The 26,131-nt window shown below is 35.7% G+C and overlaps 1 pseudogene; it reads right to left on the bottom strand.

The window, feature by feature from the left end:
• Window positions 1–1,206: 1,206 nt before the first annotated feature.
• On the bottom strand, window positions 1,207–18,953 carry LOC120209511 (annotated as a pseudogene).
• Between the last annotated feature and the right edge of the window lie 7,178 nt (window positions 18,954–26,131).

Genomic DNA, 26,131 nt, shown 5'->3' with positions numbered 1-26,131 from the left:
AAATGATCTGATAACAGTTTTGGCATTAGCAAAAGATGGTGCATGAATCAATACTCCTCAAAGGTTAGCAATTCCAGTTTAGTAACACAACTGCTGTTATAGCCTTCTAGCACCATAGGTAGGGGTGAGCAACACCGGGTACCCGCTTATTTTTTTTTGTGAACCGGAATCGGAACCTGTTGCACCGGTTCCTAAAAAATGGGAACCGGAACCTGTTCAACCGGTTCCTAAGAATTGGGATCCGGAACCGGAACCTACCGGTTCCGGGCACCCTGTTATTTTGACAGCTTTCTCATTCAACCTGTTAATTGTTACACATGAAGTGTGATGGTATGCCGCCTCCATGTTAAAATTGGCCCTTTTATAACCTGTTAATTTATTAAACTAAAATGCTACTACTTTTATCACAAGTAGAACTCTTTTCTATATAAAATTTATCCACCATTTCATACTTAAATAGTAAAAAAAACACTAACCCAAAGTACATATTATGAAAATGCAAAGTTAGAAATCAATTACGACAAGTTTAATCCAAATTCAAAAGTATAGGTCACAAAACGCATAAAGTCGCAAAAGTCCAAACCAAGTACGTTTACAACTAAAAGATATTACACAATATTTGCAATTCCAACGCAATTTGCAGTCCATTCTCAAACTTTGATGCGGTGATGCCCTTGATGCTCTCCTGACTTTGTTAAATGAAATCCAAGTGATTGATGCAGTGATTGAGTGCTTCATCAATGAAGACGTGTGACGGGGAGAAGGAGAGACAAAGAGTGACTGCAGCTGCTAGGTGGATGAGTTAGGGTTTTTAATTTTTGGCTCTATGTTTTTAACTTTTTACGTTCAAAGTATTTTTTTTAGTATGGGCTCAGTTTATTTAGGCTCTAATATTTTGGACAATATAATGTTATGCGGTTTCGATTCCGGTTTCAGGGTACCCGGTATTGGAACCACTTTTAGCCGGGTACCCAACCAGTTCTGGTTCCGGTTCCTGAACAGGGTTCCCCGTTCTTTTGCTCACCCCTAACCATAGGCAGCATAAAGCCGTAAAAGGCTAATATTGCTAGGCAACTGTATTCTCACCTGCAACATAAGCCTATTACTCGCATTACATATTTCACAATTGTGCTTTATTCGGATGATATTTTGATGCTAGGCCCTATCTTATAAAAGCTATTCCCACTATAGCAATGAAGTTCTATTTTCACATTGGTTAACCTAATTTTATGATTCCGCATGTGACAGGAAAAATCATGTAAAAAACTACCTCCATGGCAACTCATTTTCACAGAAACGGGATATTCCATTCATGGCGGAAAATGGATCGATGTGAACCCAGGGTTCATTGGACTTGTTAGAAAGAAGGCCTGTTAGATGATGAACCGTGCAGAAAATATCAGCAATCCACAATGAAGAAACATCCAAAAAGGCAAAAAAAATAAAAAAATAAAGAGGAAAATAAAATGTTTACAGCCAACTAAATTTTAGTTGAACGTAAGGACAATGAAAATTAAAGGGGGGAGGTGGATGTCATCAAAACAAGAAGGATATATAACTTTATAGTCGTCTAGCCTGACCTGTGCAAATTACTAAAATAGACACACACACCCGCATAAACACTCAGACTCATAAAAACAAGCTTCCAACACTAAACTCTCAGCAAACTAATAAGGAATGTAGCATAGATTTTGGCTATAAAGCATATGTAGTTAAGACTTTCAGAAAATAGCTTCCTAAATTAAAAAGATTATGTTTAGTTAGATAGGACTCTGTGAATATCTTCTAATAGTTATAATCCCTAAGGGATTATATCTTTCCCTAGAATTAATTACTTTCCTAGCTTATGAGTATCCTAAAGTTAAGATTATAGCTTGTATATATTATTGTAACCCTACTACAGCAGATATATTGAGAATTACTCTAATTTTAACATGGTATCAAAGCTTTTTTAGCTCGTTTCTGAGTCTTGTTAACCTCTGTTTAACAGTCTCTTTTTACTCTTAATTCCCCTCCTTAAGTGCATAGTGTTACCCCAACAAAAATCATGGTTGAAGTTGTTGATACCAACAGTTCTGAGACTATTTAGAGAGTCACAATCACAATGAGTGAAGGAAGTCACTCTAATCCAACGGGTGACTTACATAATATACAAGCTACCTATAGATTGAAAGGGAATAACTAACTTAAATGATCTCAATTTGTTCATATATTCCTAAAGGGAAGAAGCAAATTAAGTCATCTCCTTGGTACTGGACCTAAGCAGGGAGATCCCAGATTTGATGCTTGGGATGAACAAGATTCGTTAGTAATGTCCTGGTTATGGAATTCCATGGTTCCAGAGATTAATGATACGTGCATGCTACTCAATACAACCAAGAAATATGGGAGGCTGTAAAACAAACTTATTCAAAGGTTAGGGATGCTGCCCAGATCTATGAAATAAAGACCAAGATTTCATCCACCAAACAGGGAAGCAGGTCAATCACATAATACTCTAACCTACTGCTGATCCTTTGGCAAGAGATGGATCACTACCAATGTATCCAAATGAGATGCAACAATCCTAAAATGGTTTGTTGAAAAAGACATAATTTATGATTTTCTTACTGGACTAAATATTGAATTCGATGCAGTAAGAGTTCAGATTCTTGGAAAGGAAGATCTGCCCTCACTGCATGAAGCAATTGCAATTATTCGTGCTGAGGAAGAAAGAAGGGGAGTTATGATTGAAAGCAGTGAAGTGGAGAGTTCAACCTTGGTAACTAGAGCTGTAACTGAGAGAAGAACTGGTCTGGAACAGCTGGTTACTGAAGATAATAGGCAACCAGAAGTAGCAAAAACAGCTAACAGGGATTCTCGGTGGTGCACCTACTACAAGAAATCTTCCCACACAAAAGAAAAGTACTGGAAACTTCATAGGAAGCCTCAAACAACAAACAAGAGTTTTTCAGAGAAAGAAGGACCATATACAACAAAGCATATAGTTGAAGACTCTCAAGAACTGCTTGTTGAGTTCATCAGAGAAGAAATTTAACAACTAAAAAGCTTGTTGGGACCAGCTGATAGAATCTCGGAAGGAATTATGGAGGCTGCTGAGAATCGAAGAAAGTATTTGGTGTCAAAAGTCCAGAAATAGATGGATTAAAGATGGAGATAGAAATACAAGGTTTTTTCATCTTTCTGCTGTGAAGAGGAGCAGATTTAATACTATCCATTCAATGAAATCTGAAGGTGGTATCACTAAGGATCCAGAAGAGAAAATCATGTGTGCTCAATTTCTTCAAGAATGCCTATAATGAGAGATCAACTTTGGAAACTGATGGTTTTAATTTTGATTTTAAACAACTGTCAGTTGCTCAAAGGGAGTATCTTGAAGGAGAGTTTTCTGAGCAAGAAGTTTGGCAAGCTATCTCAACCTCTGAAAGTTCAAAAGCTCCCGGTCCGGATGGTTTTACAATTGTAAGGATTTGAAGGAGCAGATCATGCTGTTTTTTACAGATTTCTTTAAAGGGAAGAGGTGGGCTCATGGGGTGAATCATGCATTTATTACCTTGATTCCAAAGAAATGTAATCCAGAGAGTATTGAAGACTATAGGCCTATCAGTCTTGTGGGCAGCTTGTATAAAATTCTTTCGAAAGTTCTTTCAAAGAGACTTACTTCCTGTATTGATGATATTATAAGCCCCACTCAGTTTGCTTTTATTCCGGGGAGGCAATTGTTGGATTGTGTGTGTTTAGCTAATGAAGGAATCGAATTTTGGAGGAAACAAGGGCTTAAAGGGGTTGTTTTTAAAGTGGCTTTCAGTAGAGCGTACGATTCTGTAGACTGGCAGATTCTTTTAAGGCTTATGAAAGATATGGGCTTCGGTGATAGGTGGTGTTCTTGGATTTCACAGTGTATTTCCACCGCTTCAATTTCGGTTTTAGTTAATGGGTCACCTACAGAAGAGTTCCCTATTCCTAAAGGATTGAGACAGGGTTATAGTCTTTTTCCTCTTCTCTTTAATGTGGTTGGTGAATTACTTCATATGTTGTTATCGAAAGCCGTTGACTTAGGCCTATTCCAAGGGTTCTCTTTTGGCAGGAATCATAATTTCACTTTGCCTCACCTTCAGTGTGCAGATGACTTAATTATTTTTTTTCATGCTTCCATTACCCAAATTATGAATGTTAGAAGAGTTTTGAGGATCTTTAGCTTAATAACGGGGCTTCACCTTAATTTAGCTAAAAGTAAACTTTATGGTATTAATGTGGAAGATGATATTCTGGGAGATTGGGCTTCGGCTATTGGCTGCTCTACTGGTTCCTTTCTATCGGTCTATTTAGGCCTACCGTTGGGGGCTACAAGGAATTGCGTGAGATTGTGGGAGCCTGTAATCGAGAATTTTAATAAAAAATTAGCAGGGTGGTAAGCCTCTTCTTTGTCAATGGCTGGTAGATTGGTTCTTATCAAATCAGTATTGTCTTCCTTACCTATCTTCTATCTTTCTATGTTCAAGATGCCTTCTTCGATTTGTCAGAAGCTAAATTCTATGATGGCAGTTTTTTTATGGGGTGGAGGGAATGAGAAGAAGAAATTGCATTAGGTAAGTTGGAACAAGATTTGTAATCCGATTAGTGGTGGAGGCATGGGAGTTGCTGATTTGAATCTTACTAATCGAGCTTTGTTGGGAAAGTGGGTTTGGAAGTATGCTAATGAGAAGCATTCGATGTGGAAGATGTTTTTTTTAGCAAACACAATGTTAGCTGCCACTCTATGGATATTACCAAGGTCCTTTCTCCCAAGGACTCTTGGATTTGGAGGGGAATTGTGAATAACTACACCAAAGATGATTTTATTGGAGGTTGCCTTAGATCACACGCAAAGCTACAAGTTGGAAATGGTATTTCGATCTCTTTTTGGAATGATGTTTGGTTAGGGGATTTACCTTTGAAACTCCTTTTTCCTAGGATTTATGCCTTATAATCAAACATAATGGGAAATGTTGCAGATTTTGGTAGTTTTGATTCGAATGGATGGGAGTGGAATATTAAGACTAGGAGGAATCTATGCGATTGGGAGGTGGATCAGTTGGTAGAGCTACTGGAATTACTTAAAGACATTAAATTGATTGATTCAGTGGAGGATTGTTTGCTATGGGACGATGCAGGTGAGGGGTTTTTCTCGGTAAAAGCGTGTAGGAAGTCTCTATCATCTTATAATGATGATTCTTTTCAGTGGAATAAATGTGTTTGGATGAGCTTAGTCCCTCCTAGGGTTGAGGCATTCCTTTGGCAAGTCTCCCATAAAAAAGTTGCCGTGAGAGTGGAATTGAAGAAAATGGGGGTTCCTATTGGGGATGATACTCTTTGCCCTCTATGTAATCGATGTGAAGAAACTATTCAGCATCTTTTTATTGCTTGCCAGGTTTCGTGGGATTTATGGGGTATTCTGTCAGCTATACCCGGTGATCCATAGTCCCTTCTAAGCTCTTGGTCTGATTTAAAGCCATATTCAGCTATGTGGAAGTTTATTCCTGGGGCAGTCTTACGGTCAATTTGGAAAATCAGAAATGAAATAATTTTTGGTAAAGGAAAACTGGACAGACTCATTTTGTTCTTCACTGTTCGGTTCAGACTAGCAAAATGGTTCCTGGTAAAGTATTCGAATATCTCTACTCAGGTGGATTCTTTGATTGGTCATCCTTCTCTGGCAGATAATCTTTCGGCATTCATGGATTTGAATAGGCCTAAGGTATGTTGGACTCCTCCTATTGATTTTTATAAGATGAATGTGGATGGAGCTGTTAGTAGAACAGGTATGATTGCTAGAATTGGGGGTATTCTGCGTAATTGGAATCGATCTGAGCTTATTTCCTTTTCACAAAAGGTTGGTCATAATCCTATCATTCTAGCAGAATTGAAAGCTATCAAAAGAGGCATTGAAATCTTTGTCGCCTTAGATTGGGTGTCGAAGGGAAGACTCATTGTGGAATGTGACAGTAAGCAAGCAGTGGATTGGATTCATGATCAAGCCAAAGTTCCTACTTTTCTTTTTAATTTTGTTCAGGACTTAGTGTCCATTGTTTCTAGGCATGCTATTATTGTGAGGTGGATTCTTAGGAGCTGTAATTGCGAGGATGATAAATTAGCTAAGGAGGGGATTGGCTGATGGTTATGTGTTTCAGTGGGTTTGGGTGTTTAGCAGTAAGGTTTAAATGGTGTTTGTTTAAGTTTTTTGTAACTCTCAGGAGTTCTTTTTAGGCTTATGTACTTCGTTTGAATTCAATATATTGAGACACTCTTTTCCTCATTCCGCTAGTTAGTTCTTACCACAGGGTAAAGAACCACTAAGAGGGAGGTTTTTAATGAGGTCTCCAATTCCTATCAAAAAAAAAAAAAAAGAAAAGCCCTCCTCAACAAGTACTTGTAATCTGGTTTTCTCAGGTATATCCTCTTCTCAGGACTCTAAAGCCTCGGATTTACCTACCCAAAGCTCCTGGGTAATTGACTCAGAGGCTACAGACCACATGACAAGTTCTTCACTCAGATTTATCACCTATACACCTTGTCCAAGCAATATAAAGATAACAGTAGCAGATGATACTGTGATAATAGTAGCTTGTCAACGGAATATTGTTATAAATGAAACTCTTAAACTAAAAAATGTCATTCATGTACCCAAACTATTTACTAATTTTATTTCAATCTAGAAAATTAACAAAGACACTAACTGCAGTGTTCTTTTTCATCCCACTCAATGTATTTTTCAGGAACAAGAAACGAGGAGGATGATTAGATGTGCTAAAGAAGTGAATGGTCTATACTACCTTGAAGACCTCGGTGGGCAAGTCAATGCCCTGAGTTCCTCACCACTGTCCCTTTTATCAGAATCTAAAATCAGTAAAGACCAAGTATGGCTTCATCACCTTCGCCTTGGTCATCCATCCTTTAAAGTTATAAAACTTATGTTTCCTTATTTGTTCAAATCCTTAAACATTGAAGAATTACACTGTGACATCTGTGAACTTGCAAAACATAAACGCACTTCTTTTCCAATGAGCAATAAAAGAGCCTCCACCCCTTTTACTCTTATTCATAGTGATGTTTGGGGCCACCCACCATTCTAAATATAAATGGGGCTCGATGGTTTGTTTCTTTTATAGATGATTGTACCCGAGTGTCATAGATATTTCGTCTAAACACAAATCGGATGTAAGCTCTACCTTTAAGACCTTTTATACCATGATTAAGAATCAGTTTGGAGCAAATATAAAAGGTTTCGACCAGATAATGCCAAAGACTATTTAAACCAGTGTTACCTAATTCACTCTCCACCCTACGAATCTCGTTTCAGTTCGTCCGTTCCAATTTGCGGTTCGTTGGCATACCGTACCGTGAAATTAGTGTACCTAAAACCCATAGTAAAAATAATGGAAGCATAAACCCCATGAAAGCAGACACCCACCACAACAAACCAAAGAAAACAAAAACCCTCACAGCAGAAACAAAGGAAACAAAACTCATCTCAACAAAAACAAAGAAACAAATATAGGGATAAGAATTCAGTAGGAGAAGGGGCGCTAACGAAGACGGTGGGGGGCCAATCTTGCCAGTCGTCGGCAGTAGAGTCGACAGATTTTTTTTTATAGGTAATTTGGTAAAGGAAGAGAAATGAAGATGGATCGGTATTTTAGAAAAGGAAAAGAAAGGAAGATGAGGAATAGTGGAAGTGTGAGAAGAAAAAAGTTAAAATTAATATTTCAGAAACCCATGTAAAGAACAACTCTTTTTATTAGTGTATTTTTACTGTTTAAGATATTGGTTTAATTATAAATTTAGTCATTCAACTTTATAAAAACTAAAGAATTATTAAAAGATTATTATATTTTCACTATTTAACCTATAGATATATTATTGAAAAAATTATTAGTGAAAAAAAATACCATCACGAATTGTGATCGTTTTAAAGAAGTCTAACTTCAACGAACCGCAAACGGTAAAATTAACGAATTGCGATCCCGTACTCATTCCGCGAACTAAAGCGAATCACAAATTAGGTAACACTGATTTCAACCAAATCTTATCACCCTATTTTCAATAGAAAAGCATCATACATGAGTCTTGTTGTGTTAATACCCCTCAACAGAACAGTGTGGCAGAAAGAAAGAATTGCCACATTCTTGCCATAACAAGAGACCTTTTGTTTCAAAAAAATGTACCTAAACAATATTGGGGTGAAGCTATGTTAACTGTCACCTATATGATAAACAAACTACCTACAAAAGTCCTTGAGTCCCAAAGCCCTATCCAAGTCCTAACCAGTTTCTTCCCAAATTTCAGCCCTTCCCTTAACCTTAAGCCCAAAATATTTGGTTGTGTTGCCTTTGTTCATATACACTCTCAAAATAGGGATAAGCTAGATCTAAGGTCATTGAAATGTATCTTTCTTGGCTCCTCTTCTACTCAAAAGGGGTACAAATGCTATCATCCACCTACGAGGAAACATTTTGTTTCTGCTGATGTCACCTTTGCAGAAAAAGAAAACTATTTTACCCACCCTTATCTTCAGGGGGATATTTCATTCAGGGAAGATAAGGACAGAGATTGTTTCCCACTTCAGCCACTTCTTGACTTTCCTGCATCAACCCAGCAATTAACTCCTGTACCAGCCTCTTCAACAGCATGTCTAACAACCTGATTCAGACTAATCTACCTCCTTACAATCTGATTCTAATACACCTCAGCAAAAGATCAGGACATTACTCGTCCTTTACTGGTCTATTCAAGGGGGAAGGCACCAATGCAGGTTCAATCATCATCTTCCTCTTTTATACAACCCGAGGTAACTACTTAACTTATTTTTGATCAAAATACCACTGAGAATTCTGATCCTATTTCTTATCACAGGGACTTTGACTTTCCTATTGCAATTAGAAAAGGAAAAAAAGCTTGCACCACAAAAAACCCTTTTTATCTATTTATGTCCAACAGGAACTTGTCTCACAACCAAAAGTCTAGACTTGTTGACAGAAACTAGAAAACTGAGGTGCAAACCAACAGAAACACCAATAGAAGTTAATCACACGCCTTGAGATTTAACAAAAGATGTAGCAGTCGATAAAAGCTTATATCAAAGGCTTGTGGGAGGACTCATTTACTTGTTACACACCAGACCAGACATTGCTTATGCAGTTGGAGTTGTGTCAATTCATGCACAATCCTAAAGAATCACACCTAAGGGTTGTGACTCAAATTTTACAGTATTTAAAGGGTACACCAGGCATAAGAATTTTATTTAAAAAGGGAGAAAGTTTGACTTTGGAAGCATATACAGATGCAGACCATGCAGGGTCCACAGTTGATAGAAGATCAACCTCGGGGTAATGTACCTTTCTGGGAGGAAACCTAGTGACTTGGAGGAGCAAAAAGCACAATGTTGTGGCTAGATCCAGTGCAGAAGCTGAATTTAGGGTGATGGCATTTCGAATTTGTGAATTATTGTGGCTGAAGATTATTTTGAAAGATTTGAAAATAAAATGGGACGGTCCAATGAAGTTGTACTATGAAAATAAATTGGAAAACTGAGGTGCAAACCAATAGAAACACCAATAGAAGTTAATCACACGCCTTGAGATTTAACAAAAGATGTAGCAGTCGATAAAAGCTTATATCAAAGGCTTGTGGGAGGACTCATTTACTTGTTACACACCAGACCAGACATTGCTTATGCAGTTGGAGTTGTGTCAATTCAGGCACAATCCTAAAGAATCACACCTAAGGGTTGTGACTCAAATTTTACAGTATTTAAAGGGTACACCAGGCATAAGAATTTTATTTAAAAAGGGAGAAAGTTTGACTTTGGAAGCATATACAGATGCAGACCATGCAGGGTCCACAATTGATAGAAGATCAACCTCGGGGTAATGTACCTTTCTGGGAGGAAACCTAGTGACTTGGAGGAGCAAAAAGCATAATGTTGTGGCTAGATCCAGTGTAGAAGCTGAATTTAGGGCGATGGCTTTTCGAATTTGTGAATTATTGTGGCTGAAGATTATTTTGAAAGATTTGAAAATAAAATGGGACGGTCCAATGAAGTTATACTGTGATACTAAATCAGCAATCAACATTGCTCATAATCTAGTTCAACGTGACAAGACAAAACATGTTGAAGTGGATAAACATTTCATAAAGAAGAAATTTGGTAGTGGCCTAATTTGTACTCCCAATGTGTACACTGGAGATCAAGTTGCAAATATACTTACCAAGGGGCTACCTGGGAAGTATTTTCAGAAGCTAGCAAGCAAGCTGAGGATGGAGGATATCCATTCCCCAGCTTGAGGGGGTGTCAGAAAATAGATTCCTAAATTAGAAAGATTATGTGCAGTTAGATAAGATTCTATGAATATCTTTTGGTAGTTATAATCCCTAACTGTAAGAGATTATATCTTTCCCTAGAACTAATTACTCTAATTTTAACAAAGACACCAATATTTTCCTTGTTTGCTTGTGCATTATTCCTTCGTCTAAACCCATAGCAATACACAAAAACATTAAAGGAATAATGCACAAGCACACAGAGAAAATATTGTTGTCTTTAACTACTTATGCTTTATAGCCAAAATCTATGCTACATTCCTTATTTTCTTTATTTTTCTTTTCATAAGAGGTAAATCATAAGGACTCATCGAAAGGAATAAATCAGGTACACAAGTTGTAAGTAATACAAACACATGAGAGCATTTATGTGCATTTGTGTATTTGCCTACGAGAGAGAGATAGGAAAGACTTACCAATCTGATGCAACTCTTTTAAAGCATAACCACTGGGATAATTCTCATAGGATGCCATGAAAGTTATGATTGTGCACCCTAGACTACAAAATAAAATAAGATGACATGAAAGTTATGATTGTGCACCCTAGACTACAAAATAAAATAAGTACATAAAATGAACTTAGAATCATACCTCAACCATCCATAAAGTGGGTTCCATATAGAACTTAAAGATACCCAGAAAAACCCACATTCATGGAATAAGGACTACTATTGTATAAATCAGTTGTAGTGACATGGTTCTCAACAAGGAAACAAACTTATAATTCAAACAGAAAGAAAATGGGGGAAAATCACCTAACCTGGTTAAAAGCAATCCTAGCATGATTAAATTGAGAAGTTTCCAGAAACTCTTATTCCTGTTGTTGTAGCTGTAACAAGAAGATGGAGTAACTTATATATTTTGCTAACATAACAACAATTGAAAACAAAAGGACAATCACATAGTTCACTCATAAAGAAAAATCAGCACCATGCATGACTACCAAGAGCAAGTTACACAAAAGTCCCCCATAGTTTACGAGTCATAATGAGATAAAAACTTGAACTAGTACATACACAGCCTACCCAACCATCAGCCTCCATTGCCCATATCAGTTTCTTTTGATGTGGTATCCAACAATTCAACATAAAATTTGAAATAAATGCACAAAGGAGAATACAATCAACTCAAAAATCAGTGTTGTTTATTAGTACAGGAACATCTGTATCATACCTTTGGTTATCCAGGATACTGAGGGAGTTGGCAGTGTTAAAACTAAAGCATGACTAGTACCTACAAAACCTTACAAGATTACTATCTTTATGTACTGTGTCCATGTGCTTGGATTTTTGTTTTTCTTAAGTACTTCTTTTAAATTCAGAAGGTTCCCATATACATATATATGTGAACTATTAACATTTATTCAATTGCTTCCAATAGCTTAAGCTTCAAAAAAGAAGAAAAGGAAAAAACAACATACATTCTAGTAGCTGCAACTGCAGCAGATAAGTTAAAGATCGAAACTGAGCTGATAATAAAACGGAGTTCCTGCATCATCAAAAATATTTGATTTGACAACTGGGTGAGTAGCTTAGCATGCGTGCTTCTATTTTAAATAAATCAGGAAGCAAGTCAACTGTAGAAAACAGACCGTAGAAAACATAATAGTCTGTTATGTTTTCTTATTACATTCAGTAGAGTATATTACATATTTATATACAAATAATGCCTCTAAACTAGGAAACTCTAAGTTAGGAAATATATTAATCCTAGGAGATGCAATCCCTTGAAACAAGGGATTGAAAAAACAAAGCATAATTACAGAATCTCTTAATTTAAGGAATTGAACAGCTCATTTCTATAATTCCTACAACTTTACATAACCTACACTCCCCCTCAAACTGGTGTATATATGTTGTATATACCCAGTTTGAATGACAACTCATCCAAAGTCACTCGTGGAAGGGCTTTGGTGAAGATATCTGCCAGCTGTTTCTTCGTCGGAATGTATTGTAGTTTTGCAACTCCATTGTTGACCTACTCGTAAATAAAATGTCTGTCTATCTTAATGTGTTTTGTTCTATCATGCTGCACTGGGTTTTTTGCTATACTCATAGCTAATTGATTGTCACTAAAATTCTCAAAATTCTTCTTGTCATCTAAGTCCAATTCTGTGAGCAGTCTTTTAATCCACATTCCTTCACATATTCCGAGAGTCATTGCTCTAAACTCTGATTTAGCACTACTTCGAGAGACAACGGCTTGTTTCTTACTTTTCCAAGTCACCAAGTTACCCCAAACGTAGGTACAATAGCCACTAACTGACCTTCTATCAGTTAATTCACCTCCCCCTTGCATTCGTATAAACCTTCACTGTTCTGTCTTGATTTTTTCTAAATATAAGTCCAGCTCTTGGGGTAAACTTCAAGAACCTTAGGATTCTGTTAACAGCTTCCAAATGTTCTTCTCGAGGATGACTCATATGTTGGCTGACAATACTCACTGAGTATGCAATATCAGGCTTAGTCAGTGAAAGGTAGATCAACTCCCAACTAACCTTTGGTAGGTCTCCTTATTTACTGGATTTACAGTCCTTTCCTTGTAAAATTTCAAGCCTGACTCCATTGGAGTTTCAACAGGTTTGCAGTCGAGCATCCCAGTTTCTGCAAGAAGATCTAAAACATACTTGCGCTGGTTTATGACTAGCCCTTCCTCGGACCTTGCAACTTCCATACCCAGGAAATACCTCATACTCCCTAAATCCTTGGTTTCAAACTCTTTTGCAAGGTTCATCTTTAACTTTTCTATTTCTTCTATATCACTGCCAGTTATAATCATATCATCTACATAGACAATTAGGAGGGTTATCTTACCACTCGGTGCAATTTTTCTGAATAATGTGTGCTTGGCTTTGTTTGAAACCATTCTGTGTCATGGCCTTAGCAAATCGATCAAACCAAGCCCTAGGAGACTGTTTTAAGCCATATAAGAATTTATTGAGCTTGCACACAGTTTTCTTAGTGACCTTTCCTTCTAATCCGGGGGGGACCTCCATGTATACCTCTTCTTCAAGGTTCCCATTCAGAAAAGCATTCTTTATGTCCAGCTGATGTAATTTCCAATCCATGTTAACAGCTACTGATAACAATATTCTGATGGTATTCAATTTTGCAACCGGTGCAAAAGTCTCCTGGTAGTCGATGCCATAGGACTGAGAAAAACCTTTAGCAACCAACCTTGCCTTGTATCTTTCCACACTCCCATCCGAATGATATTTGACTGTGAATATTCACCTGCATCCAACAACTCTCTTCCCTTCTGGAAGATCTGTCAAACTCCATGTCTTATTCTTTTGCAACGCTTTTATCTCCTCTTCCACGGCATTTTTCCACTCAGGAGATTGAAATGCTTCTGTCACATTTCTTGGGATTTTCACACTGTTAATGCTGGCAGTGAAAGCCCTGAAATTAGACTGTAATTTCCCATATGCAACATATTTATAGGATGAGCAGTGCATTTTCTTACCCCCTTCCTAATAGCAATAGGAAAATCATCAAGATCAACAGTAGTAGCATCTTGGGAACCATCATTACCTTCTGTTCCAGCTGCGATAGGATCTGAATCTGGTTCTTGGCAAATGCTAGGCCGACTAATTTATTCAACATCTTTCCTTCTTCTTGAATAAACACTGAGTTGTTTCGGTTGGGGAGTTATGGTTTCAGGGTCATTGTTAGGAGCATTTTTGGTAGTGGTGGAAGGTGTTTTGCACAGACTAGAGTGTTGAGATAAGGAGGAAGGTAATTCATTAGATTTATTTAGGTTATTCCCATAATCCTCACTAGGAATTGGGACAGTGCTAGCCGGCTTTGGAGAGACAGTAATAGGTAAAGAAATGATAGGCTGTAAAGGAATATCGGTTTGGACAGGCTGAAATTCCTTGTAACTCTCCCCCTGAATTTCTATTCCTGAAAAATAAGGTTGGTTTTCAAAAAATGTAACATCAAAGGAGACATAGATCTTTTTTGTGGAAGGTGAGTAACACTTGTAACCCTTCTGACTCGAAGAATAGCCCAAGAAAACGCACTTTATGGACCTAGGAACTAATTTCCCTCTGTTGTGGATATGAACAAAGGCTGTACACCCAAACACCCGTGGAGAAAGACTTGAGTTAAAATGTTTAAATGGGGATAAAGCTGAAACAGAACCTTAGTAGGAATTTTGAAATCTAAGGTCTTACTTGGCATTCTATTGATGAGGTAAGTGGTTGTAAGAAGAGCTTCCCCCCAAAGATACTTAGGAGCATTAGCAGCAAACATAAAAGACCGAGTAACCTCTAGAAGATGTCTATTTTTACTTTCTGCTACCCCGTTTTGTTGAGGTGTGTTGACACAAGAAGGTGAACAATGCTTTTTTCCTTAAAGAAATACCCAAGGGTTTTATTCAAATACTCACTTCCATTGTCACTCCTTAGAATTTTGATTTTTGTATCAAATTGGGTTTCAACTTTTTGATAAAAACTTTTAAAGAGAGACTCAACCTCAGACTTTTCTCTCATTAAGAATACCCATGTTGTCCTAGAGTAATCATCTATAAAAGATACAAACCACTTATACCAGAAATATTTTTGACAGGAGACGGGCCCCAAATGCCACTATGGATGATGGAAAAAGGTGTTGTTGGTTCAAATTTGGCTGCAATATATGATTTTCTTGTGTGTTTGGCTATTTGACAAATTTTACAGGAAAACAAAGAAGGATCTTTATTTATAAATAAGTTTGGTAACATTTTGGAAAGATAGAAAAAACTAGGATGACCTAATCTAGAGTGTCATAACATAATTTTATTAGTATTGAGATCAGAAGATAAAACTGGTTTTCTAAGAGCACTGGATAAGGCATGATTTTGAGATGCTTGACCTCCAACGGTGTACAATCCTTTACCCAGCCTAGCACTGCCAATCACCTTCTTCGAGTCCTGTGCCTGAAAAATACAACTACCAGTACCAAATACAACATTACAACCATAATATTGAATTAATTTGCTGACTGACAACAGATTGCATGCAAGTTTAAGAACATAGAGGACATTATGAAGTAGTAGATTTTTGTTTAATGTAACAGAACCACTCCCTTTGACTGTAGTGAGAGAGCCATCTGCTATTTTTATAGAGGCTGGTAAGCTACTTTCACTATATTCCTCCAAGAGATCAACGTTTCCTGTCATATGATCTGATGCACCCGAGTCTATTATCCATTGTACCGAGGAAGTATATGAATGATTACCTTCAGTAGCAGTATAAGCCACATTGGTAGGTTTGGCTGTCATACTGCTCAAAATCTGTTGCAGCTCCTCTATCTGTTTCTTGCTAAAACTGCTGGAGGAATCATCTTGAGAGGCAATATGGGCCTCTTTTTGAAACATGGACCGTGTGAGCTGCCGATCGGCTGGTTTTCCGTGCAACTTCCAACATTGATCTATCATATGGCCTGGTTTCTTACAATGTTCACACCAGGGGCGATTTTTCCTCTGTTGGTTCCTAGAGGTGGAACTAGTGACAAGTGCAAAAGCATATGTTCGCTGAACTGATGGCACCATCAGAGATCGTTGGCTTTCCTCCCTCCGAATCTCTGAAAAAACTTCTCGAACCAATGGAAGGGGTTTGGTGGCAAGAATCCTTCCTCTTGCTCCATCGAACTCTCCATTCAGTCCAGATAGAAACTGAAAAACTCTCCTCTGATTTGTTTGCCTGTTGTAGAAGTTGCTGTCTTCCTGGCACTTTCATTCATTATTTTCATATAAGTCGATTTGCTGCCAATACTTGTTGAGAATTCCGAAGTACTGTGCGACAATATGGTCTCCTTGTCTGAGATCTTTAATGTGATTCTCAATCCCAAAGAGCTCCGGTGTATTGTCAGCACTGGAATAAGTATCTCGCGCTGCATTCCAAATTTCTGCAGCAGTTTGGTATAGCATGAAATTCTCCCCTACTTCAGGAATCATGGAATTTATTAACCATGACATTATCATGGTATTTTCACTCTACCATGTGTTGTACTTTGGGTCTGTCTCTTTTGGAATCGGCATTGAGTCAGATAGGCGATTTTCCTTCTTCCTGTGATATATAGTCGTACGGACTGGGACCATGGTAGGTAGTTGTTTCCATTTAGTTTGTAGGAGGTTATCGGAGAAAGAGAGGAATCTGAAATCTGAAAATCAGATTGATAGGGGCTGATCTGGGAAGTGATTTCAGATGCTGAGGGATCTGGATTAGCCATGAAAAAAAAATAGAGTTGAACAGGAACTGATTTAAAGAGAAGCGAAAATCGGATTGATCGTTCTAACCTGATACCATGTAGAAAACAGACTGTAGAAAACATAATAGTCTGTTATGTTTTCTTATTACATTCAGTAGAGTATATTAATATTTATATACAAATAATGCCTCTAAACTAGGAAACTCTAAGTTAGGAAATATATTAATCCTAGGAGATGCAATCCATTGAAACAAGGGATTGAAAAACAAAGCATAATTACAGAATCTCTTAATTTAAGTAATTGAACAGCTCATTTCTATAATTCCTACAACTTTACATAACCTACACCAACCAGGTATAAATGTACATTGTAATACCTTGTTAGGAAGCTTAGAATAAAGTACAACAAACGAAAGTGCTGATAAACCAGAGGAAGAATCCTTCTGTCATGTAAGACCCCAAGCTACAAAATATAAAAAAAAATTAAAATGCAGTAGGCTAGAATAATAAATGTAGTATAACTTTAATATTATAAGTTCGAGACTCACCATGAAAAGTGGATATGCAGCGAGTAACAAACGAGGCAGAGCAGAAGTAAAATACCAGTGAATGGATTATAATACCATTTTGAATAAGTCACTCTTCTGACCCGAATTCAACAACTTTAGTAGCAACACTGCATATCAAAATATAACTTAAGTCATGAATCTACAGTAGCCAAAAGTTAGATAGTAATACATGCATGTATATAAAACTTTGATCACTTTGGAACAATTACATGAGCAGACATCCCACTTTCAGATGTGAATTAGCCCATTCTTGTTTCACCCATAGCAGGGTTCCTTCCAATTATCATCTACTTGACAAAACTATCCAGGACCTTAAGTAAACTATAAGGGTGAAAAGTAAGTACATTCCTGTCAATAACATAATTGGGGATTTAGAAAGTTACGGCAGGAAGCAATCACCTACACCCAGAGCTAGAATATTTGGAAGTGCACGAGAGCAATAGAACAGCAGGTGAAACTGAATTGCAGTGAATATTACAAAGAACACCTCAACTTGATGTCCAAACTTGTTTCTGACCTGCTTATACAACAAATAAACCCCAATGATTAGAACTCTACAATGACCCTTCTGAGAAAGTAGAACGAGAAAAATAAATCAACAGCATGGGGAAAAAAGCTACATACCTGAATACGCAAAAAATGTAATGTATATAGTATGATGCAACCCAATGCCAGACGTACTAAAAAAATAAAAAAATACATTGTCTCAGTAACTGTGGGCAACATATATGTCGAATCAGCAAATTCAACAGTTGAATATACACCGAGAAAAAGAGTTAAAAAAAAATAAAAGCATGCATGGTGAACAAATGTTAATGACGGAACATTTTACAAGAAATGCTACAAAATATTATATTATGAACCCAAATATCTCATTGAATCAAAACAAAAATATGTTCCCTTTTTCTTCTGCTAGCTGATCCTGTGATTGGCATCCTTGACATGGCATGTCTTAAAAGAACTATAAAGGAGTTACAAAACTCAGTAAGAATTTACAAACAAAGATCCATCAGTTATGAGTATTCAGATGACTAACCAATTATAAGACTATAAATCTTTGGCAAATGCAGCAGTTGCATTGCTAATACAAATGGAGATGCGAAAATTGACACAAGCAATGCCCCTGTTAGAAAAAAATAAGCATCATACAGTGATGTCCAAGTTTATCAGCGCGGCCTATCCAAAGTAATTTTAAACGCAAAATTTTTTAGACGCTCTCATTCTTAAAAGCAACAAAACTTACCGATAAAAGTACGAGGAACAACACCAGGAAACTCCAAATGATCATACTGATATCAGAATCAAAACAAACAAACATAAAACGCGATGCCGATGAGCACATAAAACGCTGATAAAGAATAGCTTTAAAGTGAGAAATAAAGAAAATAAGATATGAAGAAGGTAAACTTACATTATCTAAGCGATGCCGATGATAAAGAATATCATGTATAGCCTTAATTAAAAATAAAATGAGATTTTACTATTGAAAATGAAAAAATAATTAAAAGGAAAAAAATCAAATAAAGAATATTACCTGAATGTTGAAGCTTTCTTCAACTTTAGTGTAGGGCACCATGAGCACATAAAACGGGGCAACAGATCCCAGAAGTAAATCGTAGCCTATCAAAACCAAAAGTAAAAAAAAAACTCAAGAAATACGGAATATGCGGTTTCTGGAGGAATTTAAAAGCCGAATTTACCATAAAGCTGTAGAAATTTGGAAGCCATTGTTGCGCCTTGTGCCAGCAGAGAGAAATGGAAGAGAAAGATGTCTAAAACTAATGATGTTGGGTTAGCTTCAAGTTAAAGTAGAGTCAAAACTGGAATTCGATCTATGAACATCTGGGCTTTTGTGAACCCAAAAGAATTCTTGTCCCAAAGTGAAATACATAACTGACTTTTTTACATAGGCTAAAGTACATATATAGTCTCCAAACGTTTAGGACACTTGCATTTTGATCATCTAACTTTTAAAATTTATAGTACGGTTACTAAATTTTTAGTTTATTTTCAATATGGTCACTGACGTTACCTCTCACTTAGTTGAATCTAACATGGAACATTACTATCCCTATTTTCAACTGAATAAAATTAAAACAAAAATTCCTAAATGATGTCGTATTAAATTTGGGAGAAGTTAATAGGGTTTAAAACTTATTCATTCAATGATCAAATTAAAAGGAGTAAATTAGGTTTAATTTGGAGTTTTTAGTATAGGTTTTTTTTTCTAGATTATCGATTGTTGGTGGATGAAAAGAAAGGAGAGAAAGACTCAATCGAAGGTTTGTTCTAGTGTGGCTAACTGCAAGTTATTACTTTTGAAATATTTGAAAATTTTCTGATTTGATTCACAAGCAATTTTTTTCTAGATTATTGAAGGTTTGTTTAAATCTTTTGAAATATGAAATTGAGGACTCTTCATATTTTGGAATGACTATTTTTTATATTGAATGTGATTTTAGCCCCAATAAGAATCGGGAAAAATTGAGATGTAATTGATTTTGGATTTATTGTTATTGTTTTATTGAGTTGTTGTGTAATTGCATGTCCATTTTTCATATTGAGTTTATGTGTAGTTACATGTTTATTTGTCATATTGAGTTGCTGTGTAATTGCATGTGTATTGGACAATCCCAATTTTATAACTTATTGTTAATATTATATTGTATAGCTTGTGTATTGAGTGTTTGAATACAAAATAATAAATATTGATGTTATTTAATTATTGGTTGTTGAGACTTAAATTTGGTGGTGAACCAGTGTATGCAAATGTTTGATTGTTGGAATTTTTATGGAGTTGTGATCTATAGGATATATGGTGTTTGAATATAAATTATTTTGGTCTATTGTGCATTTCACTTATATTTATTTTCCTTTTTTTCATGTCATTTAACTTATATTTCTTTTTCTTTTATTTCTCTGTAGACACCCGTTTTTGTCCAGGTCTTAGATTATTATTAGTATTTATTATATTAATTACTTTTTTACAGACCCAATTTCGAAGCCCATTGATAATTCAGATACATGCCCAACACTTAAACCCAGACCCAGTTGCCAAGATTCGACCCGGATGACCTGGTTCAAGCCCAACCAGCAAGCCCAGGACCTGACTTGATTTAGTTAGGGTTTCAAAACCCTAACTCGTCACTTGTTAGCCAACCATCGCCGTCAATGGAGATTAGCCACCCAAACTGGCACGTGGACCTCACCGCTCATTCCCCCCGCTGTGTAAGCCGCCGCCGAGCACTCCCAAGCCGTCGTCGCCATCAAAATCGGCCACACAGTAAAAGAAATCAATCCAAATCAGAGAAGAATCAAACCAAATTGAAAAACCCATTAAAAATTTCATTAAATCCCGAAAAATCCGGATTTAGCATACCCAACCCTAGGGAAATCATTACCTACCAACAGATATACTAATTTTCACCCTTAAATCAAACATGCAACCCTTTTTTCAGAAGAAAAGCATTCGGGGGATAGAGAAAAAAACCACAGAGAGAATAACCGAAAAAAACAAGAGAAACTAGAGAAAAAAACCAGATTTGAAAAGATCGTTCAAACACAAACAAAAAAGAAAAAAGCATCGAAAAAAAAGTATACCTTGGTTCTTGGTTGAAACTGTAGTCTCCATCGAGACAAAGCTTTCGAGTTTAGAATGTAACCTTTAGACCTTTTTTAGATCTAGGACGAAGGTTGTGTTTTAGGGGATTTAGAATTGATTTTCAGGTTGAGGTTGAGAAGAGGAATCTTTTGGGGTGTTTGGGTCACTCCGGCCACCTTGAGCGCCGCCAATGAGCGACGGTTCTCCCTCTCCCGATGAGGGAGTTGAGAGAGTTTGAAAACTCTCTCTCTTCCCTCTGTTAATGAAACCAAACCAAATGAAGGGTTTGCCAAATTTCAGCCTTGTTTTGTCCTTAAATACAAAGTGTGAAACGACGTCACATATGGGGGGTTTTAGCGTGTTTTGTGGAAGGGTCTAATAGCAGTTTAGGTCCTTCTCCGTTTGTAATATTTTATTTTAGCCATTAATTGAAATATTATGATATTCTACTTTGGGTCTTTAGTTTCCTATGTTTATGTTTTGGTCACTGACCCAATGTGATATTATTTTCTTGGATGTTCGAATCTGGCCATGACATGTATGAATATTTCATTTTGGTCACTATTTTGTATAAGTGCATTTATGAAAATTTATTAATTATCTTTCCATGTTTTTTTTAAATTTATTTTAGTCCTTAATATTATTTAGGGGTTATTTTCATTTCTGGTACTCATATTATTTAATGTATTAGATGTGGTTCTAATTTGTCCATATTTATTGTTTAGCCCTTCAAGTTGTTGTTAGTACCATTTTGGTCCATGAAATCACTATATATGCTTATTTTTATTGTTTGTATTTTTATTTATAATGTTCGCTTGTTTATATTTTAGTCCTTTATGTATGAATATATTTTCTTTATTATATATTTATATGTATTATATTAAGTAAATCTTATTAGCTTTATTTATCATAGATTTTTTGTGTTCCAAATTGCATTTATTTTTTTTATATCTTTTATATGTTATTCGAATATCTTCAAGAACAATGATTTGTAGAATGGGCGTGGAAAGCATTGCTTGATCGAAGTAGTGCGATCTGATATGACATTCAAACAAAATGAGAACTTGAAATAATCGAAGTGATTTTTAATGCGCTAATTAATTTGTTTTAATTCAAATAAGGCAATAAATGATAAAGTAAATAGCAATTTATTTTGTTGTATGCAATATGTCGATTTTCAATTTATATTCGATTCACGCTTTTATCGAGGAGCGAATATTCTTTTTAGACAAAGAAATAGACGAGATAGATTTCCCGATGGAGGATTGCTAATCTCGAGATTTTTTTTGAAATTAAAGAATTTCCCTAATAAATAATTCAAAGCAAATTAATTAAACTTTAATAAATGGATCACATTCTAATTATATATTCGACTACGTACCAATTTTGTGCGCAGTGGGGGTGCTAATCCTTCCCCATGCATAATCGAATCTCGGACCTGTTAAATCGGATTTTTGGTAAACACACACCAATTTTTGTCTTAAAAAACATATTTTCTTAAAATTGTTTTAAAAGGCGTTTTTAGGTATTCGACCTATCTAGCCCAAAGGTCGAGGGTGACTCCTATTCAATTTAATTCAAAACCCCAAATTTTCAAATAAAAGTCAAAATTATTTTTTAAAACTTAATTGTTTTTTAAAAAAATGGTTATGACAATTTCTCTTTGTTAGAAACTAGTGTAAAATAAATTTCAGATTCTAAAGGTTCTGATTATTGTCCATACGGGCACGAAACTTCAGAATCTGAGTTTGTGTATGGTGAAAATGATGCTTTTAATGCACCTGAAGAGGTATGTGATATTTGTCACTAGTAGTGTACAAGAGAACCTAGGGTTTGTGCCTACTCATATTTCTTTTGATAGTTTTCTTTTAATAGTAATGATGATAATGTAGAGTCATTGTATAGTGCTTATTCTTCTGATAGCATGGGTGGTAGTAGAAAAACAGATTTTTTTGAATTTAATATTAAACAAGATATGGTATTTCATGTTTTAAATAAAAATCTCCTATTTACTGGTAAGGAAGTCTTGAAAAAGGCTATTAGACAGTATGGTACGATTGAAAGGTTTAGCATGTCATTTATGAAGAATTATAATCGAAGAGTGCATCTAAGTTGAACCCTAAGGATCCTATTGATGACACATGACAGATTAAGACACTTAAGTATGGACATAATTGTTAAAGAGGAATAAGAAATCAAAAGTTAATGTCTGCAAAGTCGATTGCCAAAATATATTTACCCAAATTTAAGACTGATCTAAATTATTCAATTGTCTCACTGTAGCAAAATATTAGAGAATCTCATGGAAATTATGTGTGTTTAAAAAATATTCTAAGGCTTGAAAATTAGTTGTACATAAAGTCTTAGGTTCTTTTAAAGAATAATTTAACAAACTCCATAAAAACCTAGGAGAAGTGAGACGCTTAAATCTTGATACAACCACAATATGCAAATTAGACAATAGGCTCTTTGTTAAGTTATATATATGTTTGGAGGGTTGCAAACTTGGATTTAGGAACTACTACGGGTCCTTTATTTGTCTTGATGGATGTTTTCTAAAGGGTTATTACCAAGGTTTCATATTGGCTGCTGTGGGAATTTATGCAAATGATTGCATTTATCCCATAAAAGTGGCAGTTATTGAATCTGAAAACCGTGATAGTTGGCAATGGTTCCTACAATTATTGGGAGAGGCTTTGGACATAGTTAACTATCATCATGTTACGTTTATGTCTAATAAACAAAAGGTAAAAGTATTGTTTGTAAATCATAGTTGGCAATGGTTATGATAGTTATTTGATATTTTTTTGTACTCTATTTTGACATGGACTAGTTGACTCTATGCTTGAATTGTTTTCCAATGCTGAACATAGAACTTGTAGCCATTTATATTCAAATTTCAAGAATTTTGAGGGCTATAAAGGAAAATTATTGAAAGATACTTTGTGGAAACCTACATGGGCAACTACTGTGAGGGATATTGAGAGAGCAATGATAGAAATGAAAGGGTTATTAGAGGACGCTCATAACTGGTTAAAGGCAAAGGATCCTACCATGTGGTTGAAGTCTCATTTTTCCACAAGGTCAAACTATGACATATTATTAAACAACTATTGAGAATTTTTCAATAAGGTAAATATAATTTTAATAATGTTTCAATAATTTTAATAATTACAATAAGGTTAAACTATATCATCTTATTATTTTGGTCTTAGTAATGCATCAAATCATTTTTATTACAAGACGATTCTCGAGGCAAGGGACAAGCCCATCCTAGCCATGATAGAGATTACTCGTACGAAGATGATACATAGAATTTCTAAAATGGGAGAAGTTATTCAGAATTATATTGGTTTATTATGTCCTAAAATTCATAAGAAGGTGGACATATTAATTGTGCAAGCAGTTAGGTGAAATTAAATGTATTTTGTCTTACTTTATGTTATAATTTCCACGTCTATTTTCTCACTATTCTTAATTAAATGTATTTTTCCTAAAGGCGTTGGCCATCACATGTTAGGGGTCCAAGATATGAAGTTGCATTTGGTTCATCTGATCAACATGTTGTGGATCTAATAGTTAGAGATTGTTCTTGTAGGAAATAGGGTTGTATAGGTATTCCTTTATTTTGATAATAATGTAATCACTTCTATATATTTATTGTTTTTATCTAATATATTTATTTTTTATCAACAAGAATTAATTTCGTGTGCACATGTTGTCTCAGTGATGCTTTGATTCAAGAGAGACCATATAACTATGTTGACAAATACTACCATAGGTCAACTCAAATCCAACTCTACCCTACTAGAGGAACAAATCAGTGGGAACCAATGATACATGCACTACACACCTAAAGGATGGGCTCACCTTTCCTCTAGGTCCAATCACAATAGGATGAGTCAAACTACTCAAAGATCAACTCCAAACTACAGTCCAAGCTTTCGTGAGCAAAGGCATCCATACGTACTTGGAGTTTAAAGAATTCAAGGAAGAAAATCACTCATCCTTCCTCCCACATCAACTTTGTAATACCCCAAATTTTGGTTAGTGACCAAAACAAAAAATTTGAAAGTTTAGTAGATAAAGTATAAATACATTTATTTATGGGATAAAATATTCGAAGAGCTCTATCATTTGGTATCATTATTGCATGCTAATCATGCTTGAATTTTTGGTCCCCAAATTTAGGGTTAAAGAAAATGTTAGGGTTTTTATAGATTGATGATGGATTTTGAGGTTATTGATGTTGTAGAATCATTTCCAAGCTTGATTGATGTTTAAAATCACCTAGAACTACTTATATTGAATTCAACCTAACCCAAAGTTTTGGGGAAATTGGTGATTTGATGTAATTAAGTTAGGGGTTTGATTGTAGAGGTTTTGAAATGTTGAGTAGAAGTCCTAACCTCTATAATATTCGGCCTTGAGGAAACATTTGGGAAAAATTTGTGAAAAATTTCCCTAGGCTTAGAAATGATATTTGGAAGGTTCTACAAGCTTTAGAATGTTGTTTGGACTAATTTTGTCAAAGTTGGGGGACCTATTAGGTAATTATGAAAATTATGGGATCAATGTATAATATTTAATAGTTGTTGAACTATACTAGAAATTAATGTTAGAGTGTTGAAATTGATGTTAGAATGTGAAATTGGGCCATTTTGGAAAGTTGGTAAAAGCTAAGGATCAAATCACAAATATGGAAAATTTGGGAACTTAAGTGAAAATGTTATATGATGTTTGGATAAATTTGGATAAAAAGGAACTTTAGTGGTCAACTAGAAGTGTTAAGGTCAACATAGATTTTGTGACATGAAATTTGTATCGAATGGGGATCGAAAGTTTTTAGGAATTTATTTTCTATCGCGTGCCTATGTTAGTAAGATTATAATATGTGGTTAAATTGTATATGTGTTGTAAATGGTGTTCCTTTAGATTATGATTGAAATCAAGTTTAAGCAATATTAAATCTAATGAGAAGCTTAAGGATAAATATGAATTTCTAAGGAAAGTTTGCAAGCTAAGGACATCAAGTGAGTGCATATTTAATTTGTACTTATGTTATTGAACAAACATTGGCTTGTGATGAGCCATTGATGGAGTTTCTATGGTAAGAAGTGACTCATTCATTAACAAGAGAGATGTGAACTTGATTACGTTTCATAGCGGGGGACATTGTACCCAAATCGACTACATCATGGTTCGTAATCGGGATCGATGGGCTTGCATTGATTGTAAGGTGTTCCCCGAAGAGGCATGTGCATCACAACACAGATTGTTGGTTTTGGTGTTCCGCGTATGCCACGGGCAGAGGAATCATAGGAGGGCTAAACTTGGTAAACCTAGGATCCTTTAGAAGAACTTACATGGAGCGACAGCTGATGACTTTAGGAGTAAGGTTTTGGCTA

This window comes from Hibiscus syriacus, unplaced genomic scaffold (assembly GCF_006381635.1).
Source record: "Hibiscus syriacus cultivar Baekdansim isolate YM2019G1 unplaced genomic scaffold, ASM638163v2 tig00019022_pilon, whole genome shotgun sequence".
In the NCBI taxonomy this organism is placed as follows: domain Eukaryota; kingdom Viridiplantae; phylum Streptophyta; class Magnoliopsida; order Malvales; family Malvaceae; genus Hibiscus; species Hibiscus syriacus.
This window is presented reverse-complemented; position numbering and strand designations above follow the sequence as displayed.